Source organism: Tachypleus tridentatus, chromosome 7 (genome assembly GCF_004210375.1).
Source record: "Tachypleus tridentatus isolate NWPU-2018 chromosome 7, ASM421037v1, whole genome shotgun sequence".
Taxonomy (NCBI): Eukaryota; Metazoa; Arthropoda; class Merostomata; order Xiphosura; family Limulidae; genus Tachypleus; species Tachypleus tridentatus.
In genome coordinates, this window is record NC_134831.1 from 108,443,908 (window position 1) to 108,465,651 (window position 21,744).

At 30.0% G+C, this 21,744-nt stretch overlaps 1 long non-coding RNA gene across 7 annotated transcripts; it reads left to right on the plus strand.

Annotated features, from left to right (window-relative positions):
* Nucleotides 1–331: 331 nt before the first annotated feature.
* On the plus strand, nucleotides 332–18,674 carry LOC143256364 (uncharacterized). Of its 7 annotated transcripts, none has more exons than XR_013031321.1 (4): nucleotides 333–698; nucleotides 884–932; nucleotides 9,626–9,771; nucleotides 18,004–18,674. It is a non-coding gene; the product is annotated as an uncharacterized LOC143256364 (long non-coding RNA). The 7 variants fall into 7 exon arrangements; XR_013031324.1 differs by lacking the exons at nucleotides 9,626–9,771; nucleotides 18,004–18,674 and adding exons at nucleotides 3,436–3,539; nucleotides 6,192–8,518 and having other exon boundaries at nucleotides 362–698; XR_013031322.1 differs by lacking the exon at nucleotides 884–932 and having other exon boundaries at nucleotides 332–698; nucleotides 9,629–9,771.
* The last annotated feature ends 3,070 nt before the right edge of the window (nucleotides 18,675–21,744 follow it).

The window sequence follows — 21,744 nt, forward strand, 5'->3', positions numbered from 1 at the left end:
ATTCAAAGTAGGGAAAATACACGTTATTTTGTCAGAATAAAATTCTAGTAAATAAATAACTATCGTTATTTTAAATTTAAAATTAGTGTTCACACTTTTTTCACTTTCCTCTGGTTGCATGTGAAGTTAAAGAAGGAACAATAGTTTTAAAACGCGCTAGAATTGACTTACGTTTTATCACAACAAATTTTATTTATAACAAATAAGTATTCCAATATTCCTGATATTTCAGTAATAATTCTGAGGACTTATAACACTAATAATCAGTTTTTGATACTTGCAATAGGCACAGCACAGATAGCATGTTATGTAGCTTTGCATTTAGTTATAAAATATATCTTTCTTGAGTTGTTATGTAGTATATGTTGCTTAAATGCTTGTCTTTATATGTGCCACATTTTATGTATAATACTGGGAATAAATGTCCAGTGTACGTTAACTTTAATATGACTATGGTTATGAACTTATGTATATATATTATGCATTAACCTTTTATCCCTTGTATACCAATGAACACTGTTTTTATGATTATATAATAAATGCGGAATTATATATACAATTTGCAATTGATTCTTATCACACCAATTAAGGCGTAATATAATTTATTCTGTTTCTCTCTCTGGTGATAAGTGCAGTAAACATTTAAGTTTTAAGCCTAACGTGTAACTGACTGAAATGAAAGGAGGAAGTATTAAAAGGTAGTTGAATTATGTAGATTGTAAATCTCTGTATGTATATAAGTAGTTATCAGTATATTGTTAATTTCTTTTTACTATGTTTATTTAAACTGTCTATGTTATCAGTTATTAAAGAAAATTATAAACTCAACGTTTCAAGTTAAGTTTGTTCTACTAGTACGTTTTGTATTTCGTGAAAATAATAGGACAAATGGAAAGAAATGTAAACTTTGGCAGTGTAGAAATCGTCTCCAGGTAAGAGAGCTAAATTTTTCTAACGAGTTGTTTTCAAAGTTCAAATGTGGTGGGTGCAGTTTAACAATTAATGGAATATAGAAATAATATTTGAATGATAAGGCTGGCTTTGGATTTGAGAGTTTTATTTTATTTTTAAATTTAATGTATCAAGTCATCCCTTAAGTAATGTTTGATTTTAGGTTCAGAAAAGAGAAAGGGTTTGAAACGCCTTTAATGTTATTTAATCAATAATATATGTTTCATTATTATTAATTGCTTTCTGCCAACGATTTACAAGCTTTTAATACCACTTCTATAAAATTCTTGGTGTTTGAAGGAAAATAATGTAGCGAGGATAGTTTTAAAATCTTCATGTAGTCCAAGCTCTTTTCTATGAAGATAGTTCTGCAAACTTTGAAATAGATGATAATCAGATGGAGCAAATTCTGAAGAATAAGGACGATGTGGAAGATTTTCCCAGTCTAGCTCTTCAGTCTTTGCAGATGTGATCCTTGCTGTATGAGGCCATACATTATTTTGGTGTGACACGACACCTTTACGATTGATGAATGCAGGCCTCTTTTCTTTCAGTGTAACATTCAGCACTCTAACTGTTGACAATAGAAGTCTGATGTAAATGTTACATTGAGTGGCAGCAACCCAAAGTGGATCACACCAACAATATCCCACCAAATGCTTAACAAGACTTTCCTAGGGTTGAGGTCCAGTTTGGGTTGTGCTTTAGCCAGTTTTCCTGCACTGAGCCAAGGCCTGCAGCTCTTAACATTTCTATAATATATCCATTTTCTTCTCCAGTCACTAATCTGCCCAAAAAAGGTGAGTTATGTTTACATGAGTGCAAAGAAGTGTAAATGTCCACTCTTGCTCTAAGGTTGGCTTTTGTCAAATGATGGAGGACCCATTTTCCAGGTTTTGATAATGTTCCAAGCTGTTTCAGATGATGGTGAACTGTTGAATGGGTTGAATTAAGCTTCTGTTCTAGTTCTTCAACTGTTACAGCACAACCTTCATCAAGTGCAGCCAGCAGCAAGTCATCATTAAACTCAACAGGACAACCTGAACGTGACGCATCACTTAAGCTGTTGTCACCTGATCTGAACTTCTGAAACAACCTTCAACATTTTCTTTCATTGAAAGACTCCACACCATAAACACCTTGAATGTTTCGTGTAGTTTCTACTGCACTATTGCCTTTTTTAAACTCATAAAGCATTATATGCCTAATATGCTCATCAGACACATCCATCTTCATAATGGTTTATTTGATTTATCATCTGAAAAAATGGAGTTTCTTTTATTTGTCTGAACATTTTTATAAACATCTTACCACATATTTCAGTCAATAAAGTCTTATACAAAGACAGAAATGATGATGCACTTTCTGTATTAAGTTTTCGGACATTACTTATGGGATGACCTAATAGTTAATGAGAACCTATATCATAGTTGTTGCAAACAGATTGTTGTATTTAAATTATATATATGCATGCATGTACTGTTATTAATACTAGTTATACTTATAAGTTAAATCATAAATTCAAATTTAGTTAAAAATTATATCTGCTGGCCAGCATCCTGTAAATTATAGAAGTTACACTACTAGTGATAAATTCTTAGCACTTAATACAACATGAAATGCAGTGAAGTATAGTGAAACTTGGATCAGTTAGGGTGTATTTCCTACTGCCAAACTTGTATGTAGTATGTAGAGAAAACATTTTTCTGTGTCCAACTCTGACTCAAAAATTCTGTAAAATACATCCCCAGTCTTATTTCAAAGTTAGTAAGAGCTTTTACTGTACTGTAAGTTTAACGTTAAAACAACCTATCCATTAGGGTAATCACCATATTAGAATAGTAGCAGTGAATTAGTAAATGAAGTTGTTTTTCGTGTTTAAATGTGTCTTTATTGTAAGGCTTACAGAACTTTATAAGAAGTTACAAACAAATTTAAATCTCTGCAGTCCTTCTTGGGTTACAAAAATGTTTATAAAAGAGATATTGAACATTTATCAGGTGTGACATTCCAGATCTGTTTAGTAACACATATTTATAAAGGTGATGCTGAACATCCTTGAGGTGTGATATTCCAGATATGTTTAATAAGACATGTTTATAAAACTGATACTAAACATTCTTCAGGTGTGACATTCTAGATCTGTTAAATAAGAGATGTTTATGTAGTTGATACTCGAAATCCTTCAGCTGTGACATTCAAAATCTGTTTAATAAGATACATTTATAAAGCTCATACTGAATGTTCTTCAGATGTGACATTTTGGCTCTGTTTAATAAGACATGTTTATAAAACTGATATGAAACATTCTTAAAATCTGATATTCCAGATCTGTTTAATAAGACATGTTTATAAATGTCATAGTGAACATCCTTCAGGTATAACACACCAGATATGTTTTCTAAGAAATGTTTTTAAAGCTGAACATCATTCAGGCATGATATTCCAGATGTGTTTATAAAGTTGATACTGAACATCCTTCAGGTGCAACATTCCAGACCTCTTTGATAAGACATGTTTATAAATCTCATAGTGTACATCTTCAGGTGTGACATTCCAGATCTGTTTAAGAAGACATGTTTTAAAAGGTGATACTGAACATCCTTCTGGTGTGAGAGTTTAATATATGTAACCAGGTTCAGCACTGTCAGTTTTATATATTTAACCAGATAGAGCACAGTCAGTTTTATATGTGTAACCAGATAGAGCACAGTCAGTTTTATATGTGTAACCAGATAGAGCACAGTCAGTTTTATATGTGTAACCAGATAGAGCACAGTCAGTTTTATGTGTAACCAGGTAGAGCACAGTCAGTTTTATATGTGTAACCAGGTAGAGCACAGTCAGTTTTATATGTGTAACCAGGTAGAGCACAGTCAGTTTTATATGTCTAAACAGATAGAGCACAGTCAGTTTTATATGTCTAAACAGATAGAGCACAGTCAGTTTTATATGTCTAAACAGATAGAGCACAGTCAGTTTTATGTCTAAACAGATGAGCACAGTCAGTTTTATCTGTGTAAGTAGATAGAGCACAGTCAGATTTATATGTGTAAACAGATAGAGCACAGTCAGTTTTATATGTCTAAACAGATAGAGCAGTCAGTTTTATATGTCTAAACAGATAGAGCACAGTCAGTTTTATATGTGCAAACAGATAGAGCACAGTCAGTTTTATATGTCTAAACAGATAGAGCACAGTCAGTTTTATATGTCTAAACAGATAGAGCACAGTCAGTTTTATATGTGTAAACAGATAGAGCACAGTCAGTTTTATATGTGTAAACAGATAGAGCACAGTCAGTTTTATATGTGTAAACAGATAGAGCACAGTCAGTTTTATATGTCTAAACAGATAGAGCACAGTCAGTTTTATATGTCTAAACAGATAGAGCACAGTCAGTTTTATATGTCTAAACAGATAGAGCACAGTCAGTTTTATATGTCTAAACAGATAGAGCACAGTCAGTTTTATATGTCTAAACAGATAGAGCACAGTCAGTTTTATATGTGTAAACAGATAGAGCACAGTCAGTTTTATATGTGTAAACAGATAGAGCACAGTCAGTTTTATATGTGTAAACAGATAGAGCACAGTCAGTTTTATGTGTAAACAGATAGAGCACAGTCAGTTTTATATGTGTAAACAGATAGAGCACAGTCAGTTTTATATGTGTAAACAGATAGAGCAGTCAGTTTTATATGTCTAAACAGATAGAGCACAGTCAGTTTTATATGTCTAAACAGATAGAGCACAGTCAGTTTTATATGTCTAAACAGATAGAGCACAGTCAGTTTTATATGTCTAAACAGATAGAGCACAGTCAGTTTTATATGTCTAAACAGATAGAGCACAGTCAGTTTTATATGTCTAAACAGATAGAGCACAGTCAGTTTTATATGTCTAAACAGATAGAGCACAGTCAGTTTTATATGTCTAAACAGATAGAGCACAGTCAGTTTTATATGTCTAAACAGATAGAGCACAGTCAGTTTTATATGTCTAAACAGATAGAGCACAGTCAGTTTTATATGTCTAAACAGATAGAGCACAGTCAGTTTTATATGTCTAAACAGATAGAGCACAGTCAGTGTTATATGTGTACGTAGATAGAGCACAGTCAGTGCTATATGTGTAAACAGATAGAGCACAGTCAGTTTTATATGTCTAAACAGATAGAGCACAGTCAGTTTTATATGTCTAAACAGATAGAGCACAGTCAGTTTTATATGTCTAAACAGATAGAGCACAGTCAGTGTTATATGTGTACGTGCAGATAGAGCACAGTCAGTGTTATATGTGTAAGTAGATAGAGCACAGTCAGTGTTATATGTGTAAGTAGATAGAGCACAGTCAGTGTTATATGTGTAAGTAGATAGAGCACAGTCAGTGCTATATGTGTAAACAGATAGAACACAGTCAGTGTTATACAGGGTGTTCGGAAAGTCACTGTGCACTTACATATTTATTAACAGATATGTTTCAATATAGAATACAGGAGGTAAATATGAATGACAATTATAAACAATGTTGAAAGTGACCCTCGTTGGCATCAATACAGGCCTGGATCCTTCTTATTTTGTTTCTAAACACCGCTATCAGTTGCTGGCTTGAAATAGACTGAATAAAATATGATTACAAAACTGCACAGTGACTTTCCGAACACCCTGTATATATAACTAGATAGAGCACAGTCAGTTTTATGTATATAACTAGATAGAGCACAGTCAGTTTTATGTATATAACTAGATAGAGCACAGTCAGTTTTATGTATATAACCAGATAGAGCACAGTCAGTTTTATGGATATAACTAGATAGAGCACAGTCAGTTTTATGTATATAACCAGATAGAGCACAGTCAGTTTTATGTATATAACCAGATAGAGCACAGTCAGTTTTATGTATATAACTAGATAGAGCACAGTCAGTTTTATGTATATAACTAGATAGAGCACAGTCAGTTTTATATATGTAACCAGATAGAGCACAGTCAGTTTTATTCTAAACTGTTTGTCCTGTCCTTTACAGATTGATCTAAGTTAACTTAATATTTGTAGTTCTTGAGTAAGTAACTAAATTCTGTCCTTTGTCCACTCCGTTAGAGATAAGAGCTTAATTTAGTTTTATATATGTACATTTGGAATTATTTATGTGTGAAGTTGCTTACTGTCTCAGGTAATTAGTGTAAACAACCTAAAACACAGGTAACTGTTTTTTTTCGTGTTTTTTTTTCATTAGATGTTCTGAGAAAGTCAATTGTACTGGTTGGTTAGGAAGACAAACAGTTTCTGTGGTGCCAAATACATAGAGCGCCTGGATGTCCATGTGATCTACTATGAAAACTCATTCTGACAAAATTTTGATTTAAGTGTTAAATGTCAACTGGAGTTGATGTGTTCAATTTAGTTCTTTCCCAGAATGTTTTCCTGTTTTACAATGGCATTCTTGTATTTTCTTCAAAGATGAATAAAGATATGTTTTAGATACTAGACAACTGTATATTGTCCTACATGTAGAAATTATCATACTTAACAGTGCTGATTGTATTAAATTTGAAATTATCATACTTAACAGTGCTGATTGTATTAAATTTTTATTCGTTGTGGTTAATTATGTTTAATTCTACAATATGACAAATAAAAATAAGTTGTTTTCAGTTTTTTCTGCAGAAAGCTTTGAACCTAAATATTTTCAAACTGTGTTTTATGAAGTATTTTCCGAATTCATTCAGTTCTCACTGTTGTTTTTGTGTAATTATAATTTCACCTCATTTGATATCTAATGCCTTTTCATTAAGCCTAAAATCTTATTTATTATTTTTATTTCTTCTTCAATAACCATTTAAATTGATTGATTTCCATTTTATTTCACTTTTGATGATTCTAAGTTTTTTCAAATAGGTCTGTGTTAGATAAACCATGACTACTGCACTTTGTCTTCACAGTTTTAATCATTGTGAGATTTAATAGCTGGTTAATAAAATGTAAATATTTTGGTGGACTTGAGGGTGTTTGTAATAATACTAATGAGTATCGGTGTTTCATCACATGCCTTCACTTGTGTTTCACTCTTTGTTTTGTAACAGTCAGTTTAAACAAGTCTTTCTCTAAATCAATACACTTATGTCTACAAATTGTTCTACAAGTCTTTTTCACTTAATGAAGTATAATTGTTTTTGTTATTTCCATGTAATAGCTAGCTGCATATTACCAGTTGCATTATTGTGTCCAGTCTTAATACAACTAAGAGCTTTTACCACTAGGAAAAATATTTTTGCACATGCCACAAATCTTAAATGTATTTACGTGGACTGTATGCCATCACTGAGTGGACAGCAATACGTGCTTCAAGTACAATAAACCTCATGAGTAATAGTGTTTGAACAATGGCTCATTCGTTACCTTGTTACTGCTTTGTTTAGAATTATTTTCATAATAGTTATGGAATTTTTGTACTTATTGTTTTAAACTTGCATTGGCATTCATAATATAGTTCTTCTTGTCTTTCTTTTCACAATTATAAGAAGAGTATTATGACCAATTTCTGTTATGACTAAAGTTAGAACTGAAAATGAGAATGGAATTTTAATTTAAAATGATTTTAAGACTTAATTTGTGCCTATATATGTGGAAGTCAATTTAATCTTTTGTTGATGATGCTAGAGGGAAGGTATCAAGAGTTATATTAGTGTTACTTTAAGTCAACAGATATTTTCTAGGTGTTAATTTAAACCAAGATTTTTTTCTTGGTATTATTTTAAAGCAAGAATTATCTTCTTGGCATTATTTTAAATACATGAGTTATCTTGTTGGTGTTATTTTTAACCAAGAGTTACATTCTTGGCATTATTGGCATTAGTTTAAATCAAGAGTTTTCTTCTTGGTGTTAATTTAAATTTGGAAGTTATCTTGTTCATGTTATTGCAAATTCAAGAGTTATATTGTTGGTGTTATTTTAAACCAAGAGTTATCTTCTTGGCATAATTTTAAATTCAAGACTTATCTTCTTGGTACTGTTTTAAGTCAAGAGTTATATTGTTGGTGTTATTTTAAACTCAAGAATTATCTTTCTGGCTTTATTTTAAACCAAGAGTTATCTATTTGGTATTATTTTAAATCAGTAGTTGTGTTCTTTGCATTATTTTAAGTCAAGAGTTATCTTGTTGGTGTTACTTTAAACCAAGAGCTATCTTTTTGGTGTTATTTTAAATTCAAGAGCTATACTCTTGGTGTTATTTTAAATTCAAGAGTTATCTTCTTGATGTCATTTTAAATCATGTTATCCTCTTATCATTATTTTAAATCAAGAGCTCTGTTGTTGGCATTATTTTAAATGCAAGAGTTATCTTGTTGTTGTTATTTATAGTGTTGCATGAAATCCTACACAGATTTTTATAAGTTTTATTTCCTTTTTTGATGTTTGTTTCATTTCTTTTCTTCTAATTTATTTAGGTTGTAAGATTTTTCTGAAGGAAACAGTATTTGTTACAGCCACAATTTGATAACTTTTAAAAAAAAGAATTGTATTAATGAAGGGATTGGAAAATAAACATTGATTTCTTTTAATAGTATTGATTTTTTTGTTCTTCATGTTGCAAAGTTTAATACCATGTATTTATCTGTATTGATTTGACTGGTAACACTTGAAATACAATAAGTCTTCACTAATCATAAAATATAAGTGTTTCTAGAACAATACCGTTACTTAACTATGCTACATTGTGTTCTGTCACACAGATAATATTGCATGTTTATGTGATAAAAATACATATAAACTAGAACTCTACTCAGACTTAAAACAGATTGTTAACCTCTCTTAAAAATGATTTCTGTATTAACGTACATCAGTTTTGAAATGAGATGAACCTGCATGTTACCAGTTTAAATATTAAACACTTATTTGTGGCTCTGGGTGTGCTATAATGTGATGGTCAGTCACACTTTTTGTTTTTAAAGAATAACCCAAGAATAAGCAGTGGGTTGTGGTGACTAGTATACTGCTAGTATACAATTTCTAAATTAAAAACAGCAAGCCCTTGAGTATCTTTGTATGAAATTAAAAAATATATATTTTATTCAGGCTGTAGCATGCAAGATTACTGATGGTTTAGTGCCATTTTCTACAAGGATAAACAAATGTTTATTAAAAATTGAGAGAGATCATTTAATATAAATTTGATTAATATATTTATGATTATATTTACAAAAGTGTTTTTAGCATAATAGATATTCATGTGTAAAGTTCATTTTAATTATTTTTTATGCATATATTATGAATTAATTATCATTTTTAGTATGTTTATCTTCAGTGTTAGGCTTTGACTAAAGATACTGAATGTATGGTATAACGTTATCAAATTAGAGTTAACCTTCTGAACACCATCCATGTTGTTTTATACTGATTTGTAAGAGAGGATTGATATATGTATCAGTTAACATTAGTGTTTACATGTGACATTCACTTAGTTCTGGGAGGAAAGTACCAACTGAGAACATGATATAAATATTTAGAAGTATGTATAAGTTGTAATATATTTTTCTTTTATTGTGTGGTTAATTCAGGTATTTAATTGTTTGTCTTAACCTTTCATGTTTGATTGCTACACACTCTTTCAAGTAAAATGTTTCTTGAATGTTGTACTCTGTTCATGATGTAAGTTTGTATACTTTCAGCAGGTTACCAGCACTGGATGACGACAACTAAAGAGCCTTCTGATAGCTCTAAAGACTCTACCTTTCAGTTTCAGTGTAACATCTGTTTCAAGTCATTCAGAATGAAGGAACTTCTTAAACAACACATGACAAGTCATGGACAAAAGGTACACCAATGTCCCTTTTGTTCAGTAAAGTTTAAGTGGAAAAAGTGTATAGCTAGCCATCTTCGAAATGTCTGTACCGGGAGACGGAGGAAGGATGTAGGATGCTAGTGACTATGTTTGTATTAAGAACCCTAACATTATGGTTTGTATATTCACTGTAATCTAGACAGAAGGGATCCTTGTTACTTTGCACATATTAAATGTCTTAAAAATTCAGTACTTCAAGTGTATAGTTTGTGTATGTGTATCTTGGAAAACAAATGTCACAATGAGCAACCTTTGGTATTTACTATGTTAAGATGTTAACTTATTTACAAGATGTAATGAGTTATGTATTTCTTAAAATCTGATTTTTACTACACATAGATATATCAAGGAATTGTAGTGTTCAAAAAATGTATCTCGTGATAAATCTTCCATCACAAGTTTATACACACTAAATATCTCAATGGCACATTTTATGTAAATATAAGTTTGAAGCAGTGTGTAACAAGAAGAGTTTTAATGTTTAAACTCAATGTCATATCAATAGTATTCATTAGAAAGTGAATAACATTTATGTCATATCAGTAGTATTCATTAGAAAGTGAATAACGTTCATGTCCTATCTGTGTCTAACAAGATTGTGTGAGATTTGTTTAAATGTCATATCAATAGTATTCATTAGAAAGTGAATAACGTTCATGTCCTGTCTGTGTCTAACAAGATTGTGTGAGATTTGTTTAAATGTCATATCAATAGTATTCATTAGAAAGTGAATAATGTTCATGTCCTATCTGTGTCTAACAAGATTGTGTGAGATTTGTTTAAATGTCATATCAATAGTATTCATTAGAAAGTGAATAACGTTCATGTCCTATCTGTGTCTAACAAGATTGTGTGAGATTTGTTTAAATGTCATATCAATAGTATTCATTAGAAAGTGAATAACATTCATGTCCTATCTGTGTCTAACAAGATTGTGTGAGATTTGTTTAAATGTCATATCAATAGTATTCATTAGAAAGTGAATAACGTTCATGTCCTATCTGTGTCTAACAAGATTGTGTGAGATTTGTTTAAATGTCATATCAATAGTATTCATGAGAAAGTGAATAACATTCATGTCCTATCTGTGTCTAACAAGATTGTGTGAGATTTGTTTAAATGTCATATCAATAGTATTCATTAGAAAGTGAATAACATTCATGTCCTATCTGTGTCTAACAAGATTGTGTGAGTTTTGTTTAAATGTCATATCAGTAGAATTCATTAGAAAGTGAATAACATTCATGTCCTATCTGTGTCTAACAAGATTGTGTGAGATTTGTTTAAATGTCATATCAATAGTATTCATGAGAAAGTGAATAACATTCATGTCCTATCTGTGTCTAACAAGATTGTGTGAGATTTGTTTAAATGTCATATCAATAGTATTCATGAGAAAGTGAATAACATTCATGTCCTATCTGTGTCTAACAAGATTGTGTGAGATTTGTTTAAATGTCATATCAATAGTATTCATGAGAAAGTGAATAACATTCATGTCCTATCTGTGTCTAACAAGATTGTGTGAGATTTGTTTAAATGTCATATCAATAGTATTCATTAGAAAGTGAATAACATTCATGTCCTATCTGTGTCTAACAAGATTGTGTGAGTTTTGTTTAAATGTCATATCAGTAGAATTCATTAGAAAGTGAATAACATTCATGTCCTATCTGTGTCTAACAAGATTGTGTGAGATTTGTTTAAATGTCATATCAATAGTATTCATGAGAAAGTGAATAACATTCATGTCCTATCTGTGTCTAACAAGATTGTGTGAGATTTGTTTAAATGTCATATCAGTAGAATTCATTAGAAAGTGAATAACATTCATGTCCTATCTGTGTCTAACAAGATTGTGTGAGATTTGTTTAAATGTCATATCAATAGTATTCATGAGAAAGTGAATAACATTCATGTCCTATCTGTGTCTAACAAGATTGTGTGAGATTTGTTTAAATGTCATATCAGTAGAATTCATTAGAAAGTGAATAACATTCATGTCCTATCTGTGTCTAACAAGATTGTGTGAGATTTGTTTAAATGTCATATCAGTAGAATTCATTAGAAAGTGAATAACATTCATGTCCTATCTGTGTCTAACAAGATTGTGTGAGATTTGTTTAAATGTCATATCAGTAGTATTCATGAGAAAGTGAATAACATTCATGTCCTATCTGTGTCTAACAAGATTGTGTGAGATTTGTTTAAATGTCATATCAGTAGAATTCATGAGAAAGTGAATAACATTCATGTCCTATCTGTGTCTAACAAGATTGTGTGAGATTTGTTTAAATGTCATATCAATAGTATTCAGAAGTTTCAGACTGTAATGCAATTATGTAATAACTTTTGTAAGAAAATAACATTCATGTCCTATCTGTGTCAAAGTCATTCAGTAATTCATTACAATTAATAGTAATTATTGATAAGTAATAACAGGCAAAGTACAAAACCTTTCATCTCAAGTCATGACGAAGACCTCTCATAGATTCTATCTCAAGCCACAGTAATGGCTTTTTAAAAATCCAAATTGCAAGAGATTTATCAAATCTGATGAGTTTAATGTTATCATATATTTTTTTTGGAATGAAAATACTCTGTCTTATTTTCAACCTTGAAAAACATTTTTGATTAATAACATTGTTGAGGTTGAGCTGGTGTGTTTTGCTTAATAACACTAATGTTTAATTTGATCTGGTGTGTTTTATTTAATAACACTAATGTTTAATTTGATCTGGTGTGTTTTATTTAATAACACTAATGTTTAATTTGATCTGGTGTGTTTTATTTAATAACACTAATGTTTAATTTGATCTGGTGTGTTTTATTTAATAACACTAATGTTTAAGTACAGTTGGTGTGTTGGGTTGATGTGCCCAGCTATGTAGTCAGTGTATATATTCTATGTTCAATTGTATATTCAGTGTATATGTTCTGTGGTCAACTGTATCTTCAATGTATATGTTCTGTGTTCAACTGTGTGTTCAGTGTATATGTTCTGTGTTCAACTGTGTGTTCAGTGTATATGTTCTGTGTTCAATTGTATATTCAGTGTATATGTTCTGTGTTCAGCTATGTAGTCAGTGTATATGTTCTGTGGTCAACTGTGTGTTCAGTGTATATGTTCTGTGCTCACCTGTATCTTGAGTGTATATGTTCTGTTGTCTTTTAAATTTTTATGAGCACATTTGTTGATGTATTCATGTTGAAAAAGAAATGAATTTACTGCTTACAGACTGAAGTTATCGTCCATTGGTCTGTTGTAAAGATATACAAGGCAAAGTAACAGTTATAGCTTCGAAACATTTATTGATATGTTAACTTCAATATGTCATTCTGTTGTAAATACATATACAAGGTAATGTGACTTATGGCTTGTATAAATTTATTGGTAAGATAACTTCAGTCTGTTGTAAAGATATACAAGGCAAAGTAAATTATGGCTTGTATATATTTATTGTTATGTTAACTTCAGTCTGTTGTAAATACATATACAAGGTAATGTGACTTTTATGGCTTGTATAAATTTATTGGTAAGATAACTTCAGTCTGTTGTAAAGATATACAAGGCAAAGTAAATTATGTCTTGTATATATTTATTGTCATGTTAACTTCAGTCTGTTGTAAATACATATACAAGGTAATGTGACTTTTATGGCTTGTATATATTTATTGGTATGTTAACTTCAGTCTATTGTAAAGATATACAGGGCAAAGTAACAGTTATGGCTTGTATGAATTGTATAAAACAGTGATAGTTTAACAAGTTCTGTCAAAAAGTCTGTTGTGTACACATCATTATCAGTGGTGTCAAAATATATTTTCTAATTGCAAACTTAAGTTTTTCCCTGATGGTAAATCATAGCACCATTTCATTTCTTTGTAATTTTACCAAAATCAAGATATAGGCATGGATGGATCCAGGGTTTTTAAGGGGAGGTGTCCAAATGAATGGAGCAGCTGTCAATTTTTGTTACCAATTGCTTCCATTGACAAATTAACAATAGGAAATCAATATTTTCTGTCAAGAACATGTGAATCAAATTATATCGAGTGCTTTTCACAAATTTGATGGTCATACCATTAAGATAGACTTCTTGAAATATCTGTGATGGGTTTAAAATTAGTGATAATACTTTGCAACAAAAGCTTCCTTATGTTTATCTTACACAGTACAAACTGTCAACACCACCTTTCCTTACAAGAATACGAACATAAGTTATTCCAGAAAACAAACACGTGTATAATACTTTACCACATTTATCTGTCAGAAAACAAACACGTGTATAATACTTTACCACATTTATCTGTGTTTTCTCCTAATTTCTGTTAAATGTTTTACTGTTTGCTTTAATTTTGATTTTTGGTTTGAAGAGTAATGGGGCTTATAGTTCTGATTTTAATGTGTATGATAACGTTAAAATATACTATTAACCTGAGTACTGAGCTTTAATGTTTCACATTATAACATGAAACTATAGTATTAACCTGAGTACTGAGCTTTAATGTTTCACATTATAACATGAAACTATAGTATTAACCTGAGTACTGAGCTTTAATGTTTCACATTATAACATGAAACTATAGTATTAACCTGAGTACTGAGCTTTAATGTTTCACATTATAACATGAAACTATAGTATTCAGTTTGAGTACTGAGTGTCCCTTGCTGGTACCAGTGGTAAATCTATGGATTTACAATGCTAAAATCATGGGTTACATTCTTCTCAGTGGACTCAGCAGATGGCCTGATGTGGCTTTGCTAAAAGAAAACATAACCTGAGTACTGAGCTTTAATGTTTCACATTATAACATGAAACTATAGTGTTCAATTGAGTACTGATCTTTAATGTTTCACATTATAACGTGAAACTATAGTATTCATCTGAATACTGACTGCTAATGTGTCACATTATAACATAAAACTATAGTATTCACCTGAGTACTGAGATTCAATGTGTACATAAAATATTTTACATCATAACTTACAAATTTGTTTTTATCAATCATGTGTATAAAGTTATACCATTTAAAGAAAGCTAGCTGTATAAATTGTTTTTACTATGTAATATTTTTCAAATATGGCACTGGTTCTATATAAAATAATTAAAGAGGGTGAGTACAATTGGATGTGGAGAACTTGTTTCAGATTTTAAAGAACTACTGCTTGTAAAGATGTTTAGTGTTCAAGGTTCATATTCATTCTACTACTACAGTCCAAATGTCTACTGTCCTTGAAAAGGACTTCACTTAGTTATAATTATGTAGCATATTTTGATGTTATTTCTTGCCGAACTGTTCTGTTGTAGGAAACATGTTTCTTACAGGAAATGTATACACTTGTACTTGAATAACTGATTTTGTGTTCACTTTTCTTCACAATACTACAACATTTATTAAACCATGCTATTCCTTCAATATTAGAGATATATATTGTTTTATTTTTCTAAAGTCATCTATAATGTCTTGCATCATAATTACAAGTGCACCAATAAGTGTAGATATAAGGTTAATAAAATACAGTTTTATAAGACAGTCATCTCTGTGTTATATTTCTTCTGAAAAGTAAATTTTATGAGAAGATTCTGGTTTTTAGACATGCACAAACCATCACTGGAATGGAATTAAAGGAAAACCAAGAAGATGGAAATAAACAACATAGTTCAGGTGTTGATTTGCACTAAGTGTTACTGTATCTAAATACGAACAACATTTTTCTATTAAACATAAATAATTTTTGAGTTGAAATAACAAAAGGTAAACGTTTCTATTTTGTGAGTAAATCACACACTTTTTATCTCCTTGTATGACATCATGCATATTTTTTAACATTTTAAACATAAAGTTGTTACGTCTTGCTCTCAGCGAGGTAGACTAGCGATTCTACTATGCACTGATGGGATGAACAGTATAAAATTATCTCTAACAGAGGGAAGAACTGTCTTGAAGACATTTCTTAACATTTTAGAAAACTATAAATATTTAAATCAATAGTTCCCAGATATTTGTTTCTCTAAGATATCCTCATTGAATATATGATAAGCTGCAATACCAAGTTTGAAACCAGTAGTTGATTTATGACTCAACTAGAGCTTATAATGTTTCCTTTGTTTTCATGGTTCTATACGTAGAACTGTTTTATTGTACTTATACAACTTATGTTGTAAGGTGTATTTCATAGTTCTATATGTAAAACTGTTTCACTGTGCTTGTACAACTTATGTTGTAAGGTGTATTCCATAGTTTTATATGTAAAACTGTTTTATTGTACTTGTACAACTTATGTTGTAAGGTGTATTCCATAGTTCTATATGTAGAACTGTTTTATTGTGCTTGTACAACTTATGTTGTAAGGTGTATTTCATAGTTATGTACGTAGAACTGTTTTATTGTACTTGTACAAATTATGTTGTAAGGTGTATTTCGTAGTTCTGTACGTAGAACTGTTTTATTGTACTTGTACAAATTATGTTGTAAGGTGTATTTCGTAGTTCTGTACGTAGAACTGTTTTATTGTACTTGTACAACTTATGTTGTAAGGTGTACTTCGTAGTTCTGTACGTAGAACTGTTTTATTGTACTTGTACAACTTATGTTGTAAGGTGTACTTCGTAGTTCTGTACGTAGAACTGTTTTATTGTACTTGTACAACTTATGTTGTAAGGTGTACTTCGTAGTTCTGTACGTAGAACTGTTTTATTGTACTTATACAACTTATGTTGTAAGGTGTATTTCGTAGTTCTATATGTAGAACTGTTTTATTGTACTTATACAACTTATGTTGTAAGATGTATTTCGTAGTTCTATATGTAGAACTGTTTTATTGTACTTATACAACTTATGTTGTAAGGTGTATTTCGTAGTTCTAAATGTAGAACTGTTTTATTGTACTTGTACAACTTATGTTGTAAGGTGTATTTCATAGTTCTATATGTAAAACTGTTTCACTGTACTTGTACAACTTATGTTGTAAGGTGTATTCCATAGTTCTATACGTAGAACTGTTTTATTGTACTTGTACAACTTATGTTGTAAGGTGTATTTCATAGTTATGTACGTAGAACTGTTTTATTGTACTTGTACAACTTATGTTGTAAGGTGTATTTCATAGTTCTATATGTAAAACTGTTTCACTGTACTTGTACAACTTATGTTGTAAGGTGTATTCCATAGTTCTATACGTAGAACTGTTTTATTGTACTTGTACAACTTATGTTGTAAGGTGTATTTCATAGTTATGTACGTAGAACTGTTTTATTGTACTTGTACAAATTATGTTGTAAGGTGTATTTCATATGTAAAACTGTTCTGTATGTATTTCATAGTTCTATATGAACTGTTTTATTGTACTTGTACAACTTATATTGTAAGGTGTATTTCATAGTTCTATTGTAGTTTGTACTGTATGTAGAACTGTTTTATTGTACTTGTACAACTTATGTTGTAAGGTGTATTTCAGAGTTCTATATGTTCTGCATAGTTCTAGAACTGTTTTATTGTACTTATACAACTTATGTTGTAAGGTGTATTTCGTAGTTCTATATGTAGAACTGTTTTATTGTACTTATACAACTTATGTTGTAAGGTGTATTTCGTAGTTCTATATGTGGAACTGTTTTATTGTACTTATACAACTTATGTTGTAAGGTGTATTTCGTAGTTCTAAATGTAGAACTGTTTTATTGTACTTGTACAACTTATGTTGTAAGGTGTATTTCGTAGTTCTATATGTAGAACTGTTTTATTGTGCTTGTACAACTTACGTTGTAAGGTGTATTTCCTAGTTCTATATGTAAAACTGTTTCACTGTACTTGTACAACTTATGTTGTAAGGTGTAAGGAACTGCTTTTTTTGTTTTCTCACTTTTTTATTTTGAGTTTTCTAGAGTTAACTTTTGTTGATGATTGAAATTTTATCATCAGGTGTGTGTGACACTAAATTTTATTTTTATTTCAGATTAATTGATTTGTTTGAAAGTGTATTACCTGTAAAGTCTTCAAAATAAACAGTTATAAGAAAATCTGTATAAAGATAATTTGAATTCCTAAACAACACTATTGGAAGTAGCACCAACATTCTAGTAGGTTAGAGTTATAATTTCCACAGACATTACTTTTATAGACTAGTACTTTAATTGTATTTTATAGTTCTGTACTGGCTGACATATTTAAGAAGTTACAGTAATTGTTGTTTTGTTTCAGATAAATGGATTTGTCCAAGACTCTCATCCCAGATGGCATATCCACAAGGAAGAATCAGTTTGGTAACTTTCTGTATGATATGCAACAGAAATTTTGCCAATCGATCAAACTATAACCGTCACATGTTGATCCACACAAGAGGCAAACAGAAATACAATTGTCCTTTGTGTGAAAAGTACTTCAGTTGGCCTGGCGATGTGAGGACGCATCTGAGGGTCCAGCATGGGCATGCTAAGAAACGTGTATAGCTGTTACAAAAGCTACAGATATGTATCTCAAGGTTGTGAAGGTTTGGTTTACCAGACTTAATCATCTGAAACTGTTAAATAGCAAAGATACCTGATGATAAACTAACCTTTGTAATATACTGTTGTTGTTTTTTTATTCTGTATTAAATTAATTTTTATTTTGTAGTTTGAACATTGTATAACTGATAGTTTTCGTTCTGCAATCAAATGTTGTACAACTGTTAATTTCATTTTTTTCAAATCCACCATTAATATATATAAACATATATTAATATATATAAACATGGTAAACCTAATGTGTTATTTCTTTCAGTATTATTTTGTATTTTATTACTTCTAAAACAGAAATATGTAAATGTTGTTCATAAATTATTTTCTGTATTATTGAATACAACTAGCAATAAATAAATAAAATTACCAAAATGGCTCCATGTCACTGCCTCTTTTTGTTTTATTGTATTACATTTGCCAGATGTAAGATCCTAAGGGAGTTATTTTAGAGATCAGAATAAGCAAAATTTAACTGTTAAATCTTATGACATTAATTATGATTGTAGAAGGTTAGATTTACCACTAAGTAAGGTACATTAAAACAGTTGTACATAAATCACTTTGCACACTTTGTTTTAAATGGATATTTTAATATTTGTCAGTTACTAAAAGTTTAGTGAAATCAAAAATATTCTAAACATTATGCAAGGATATGAATACATAAGTGCACAGTTGCTCATTTATATAAGAAATTTGTATGGTCTTCAAGACATATGTAATCATTATATAAATACATAAGTACACACTTGCTCATTCATATAAGAATTTTGTATGGTCTTCAAGACATATGTAATCATTATATGAATACATAAGTGCACACTTGCTCATTCATATAAGAATTTTTATGGTTTTCAAGACGTAATCATATTCATTAGTTCTAATATCTTGGACAAGTTTGTACTTTTTGAAATGGCTTACTGTGTGAAATGTCAATTCTGATTTACACTATATCAGTTACTTTTTAAAATAACTTACTTATGATGTTCACTTGTGATTTACACTATATCAGTTACTTTTTAAAATGACTTCTTGTATAATGCTCGGTTGTTATTTACACTATATCAGTTACTTTTTAAAAATGGCTTATCACACGATGTTCGGTTGTCATTTACAATATCAGTTACTTTTTAAAATGACTTATTGTATGATGTTCAGTTGTATTTTACATGATATCAGTTACTTTTTAAAATGAGTTATTGTATGATCAGTTGTGATTTACAATATATATTACTTTTTAAAATGAGTTATTGTATGATCAGTTGTGAGTTACAATATATATTACTTTTTAAAATGAGTTATTGTATAATCAGTTGTGATTTACAATATATATTACTTTTTAAAATGAGTTATTGTATAATCAGTTGTGATTTACAATATATATTACTTTTTAAAAAGCCTTAATGTTGATGTTCACTTGTCATTTACACTGTATCAGTTACTTTTAAAACTGAGTTATTGTATGATGTTCAGTTGTCATTTACACTGTATTAGTTACCTTTTAGAATGGCTTAATGTATGGTGTTCACTTGTGATTTACACTATATCAGTTATTTTTCAAATGACTTATTGTATGTTGTTCACTTGTGATTTACACTATATCAGTTAATTTTTCAAATGACTTATTGTATGTTGTTCACTTGTGATTTACACTATATCAGTTATTTTTCAAATGACTTATTGTATGTTGTTCACTTGTGATTTACACTATATCAGTTATTTTTTCAAATGACTTATTGTATGATATTTAGTTTTCATTTATACTATATCAGTTACTTTTTAAAATCACTTACTGTATGATGTTCTGTTGTCATTTACACAGAATCAGTTACTTTTTAAAATCACTTACTGTATGATGTTCTGTTGTCATTTACACAGAATCAGTTACTTTTTAAAATCACTTACTGTATGATGTTCTGTTGTCATTTACACAGAATCAGTTACTTTTTAAAATCACTTACTGTATGATGTTCTGTTGTCATTTACACAGAATCAGTTACTTTTTAAAGTGACTTATTGTATGATGTTCTGTTGTCATTTACACAGAATCAGTTACTTTTTAAAATCACTTACTGTATGATGTTCTGTTGTCATTTACACAGAATCAGTTACTTTTTAAAGTGACTTATTGTATGATGTTCTGTTGTCATTTACACAGAATCAGTTACTTTTTAAAATCACTTACTGTATGATGTTCTGTTGTCATATACACAGAATCAGTTACTTTTTAAAGTGACTTATTGTATGATGTTCTGTTGTCATTTACACAGAATCAGTTACTTTTTAAAATCACTTACTGTATGATGTTCTGTTGTCATTTACACAGAATCAGTTACTTTTTAGAATCACTTACTGTATGATGTTCTGTTGTCATTTACACAGAATCAGTTACTTTTTAAAGTGACTTATTGTATGATGTTCTGTTGTCATTTACACAGAATCAGTTACTTTTTAAAGTGACTTATTGTATGATGTTCTGTTGTCATTTACACAGAATCAGTTACTTTTTAAAGTGACTTATTGTATGGTGTCCAGTTTTGATTTACATTATATCAGTGCTTTTTAAAATGAATTATTGTATGATGTCCACATGTGATTTACACAGTATCAGTTATTTCTTAAAATGGCTTATTGAATAATGTTCAGTTGTCATTTACATTATATAAGTTACTTTTAAAATTAAGTTATTGTATGATGTTCAGTTGTCATTTACACTATCAGTTACATTTTAAAATAGCTTCATATTTAATGTTTAGTTGTCATTTACAATATATCAGTTTTTTTTTTAAATGGCTTAATGAGTTCTCATTTACACTATCTCAGTTATGTTTTAAAGTGTCTTATTTTATGGTGTTCAGTTGTCATTTACACTACATCAGGTAAAATATATATGTAAAAATGACTGGTTTGGATTGAGAAAATTTTTATCTAGAGGAGTTTAACAATGTTTCGACCTTCTTCGGTCATCGTCAGGTTCACAAAGAAAGATATAGGTAACTGATCAGTAGTTGACCACATGTTTGAAGGGTTTCTATAACTGAGTATAGGAATCTAGAGGGCATGCTTAGACGTTTGATTATATTTACTAATATAGGTATAAAGCTGCCTTTGTATTGGTTTATTTTGGGTTTAATTTGTTGTATAAGTGAGGCTTCTTTAATTCTGCATTTGTTTATGTTTGTTTCATTACTTAGTATTTGGGTGTTTTTATGGTGATGTTGTGTTTATTTGATTTGCAGTGTTCAAGAATGTGTGAAGCTGACTTGACTTGTGTTTTTTTAATCTGGTTTCCATTTTTCTACTTGTTTCTCCAATACAGAAGTTGTGGCAGTTATCACATTGTATTTTATAAATAATGTTGGTGTTGTGTTTTTCAGTGTAGTTTTTACATAGTATAACCCTTAGTTTTGTGCATGATTTTGAATAAATTTCGTATTAACTGGAA